Source organism: Primulina huaijiensis, chromosome 2 (genome assembly GCF_012295235.1).
Source record: "Primulina huaijiensis isolate GDHJ02 chromosome 2, ASM1229523v2, whole genome shotgun sequence".
Taxonomy (NCBI): Eukaryota; Viridiplantae; Streptophyta; class Magnoliopsida; order Lamiales; family Gesneriaceae; genus Primulina; species Primulina huaijiensis.
The window spans coordinates 17276218-17277105 of record NC_133307.1 but is presented as its reverse complement, the minus strand read 5'-3'; the positions used below and the strand labels follow the sequence as shown (position 1 = coordinate 17277105).

The 888-nt window shown below is 30.1% G+C and overlaps 1 non-coding gene across 1 annotated transcript; it reads right to left on the bottom strand.

Annotated features, from left to right (window-relative positions):
- Positions 1–237: 237 nt before the first annotated feature.
- LOC140971929 (small nucleolar RNA R71) lies at positions 238–348 on the bottom strand. The gene has a single exon (XR_012174402.1). It is a non-coding gene; the product is annotated as a small nucleolar RNA R71 (small nucleolar RNA).
- Positions 349–888: the final 540 nt, after the last annotated feature.

The following is an 888-nucleotide window of genomic DNA, read 5'->3' as shown; positions in this document are numbered from 1 at the left end:
AAATTTTCATGGCTTAGATTCTGAAAATCCATATTTACATCTAAGAGAATTTGAGGAAGTTTGTAACACTTATAATGATCAAAATTGTAGCATGGATATAGTTCGATTAAAGCTTTTCCCTTTTTCTTTAAAAGATAAAGCTAAAACATGGCTACAAAATTTGAGATCAAGTTCAATAAGATCATGGGAAGAAATGCAACAACAATTTCTCAAAAAGTTTTTTCCTTCCCATAGAACAAACTCTTTTAAAAGACAAATTACTATTTTTTCTCAAAAACAAGGAGAAACATTTTATCAATGTTGGGATAGATATAAAGAATTACTTAATACATGCCCACATCATGGTTTTGAAACATGGAGAATAGTTTCTCACTTTTATGAAGGTCTAATATCTAAAGATAGGCAAATGATAGAATTCATGTGTAATGGAACTTTTGAAGATAAAAACCCAAATGAAGCTATAGAGTATTTGGATTCATTAGCAGAAAATGCTCAAAATTGGGATAATGTAACGCTCTGACCCGATTTCATAAAATAACAGCAGAATTTAAAATTTTTCTTGAAGGAAAGAAGGTTTAAAATACATTTTCATATAGTCAAAAGTAGACACATGATCAATCAAATGATACAACAAAAAAACAAAATATCATTTTTATGATCATGTCCAAAAATACTACCAAAATAATCTTTCCTTCTTCCATCTTTATATGCATATGACTCCGATCTCAATCAACGTCCCGGCTCGTCGCACTTATCTGCATCACATGAAATAACTGAAATGAGTATAAAACTCAGCTAGTGGAACTCTTACATAGCAATGTACATATCACACTCTGAAAACATGGCTTTGAAAACATTAAATACCATCAACTCTGAAACATGAATATC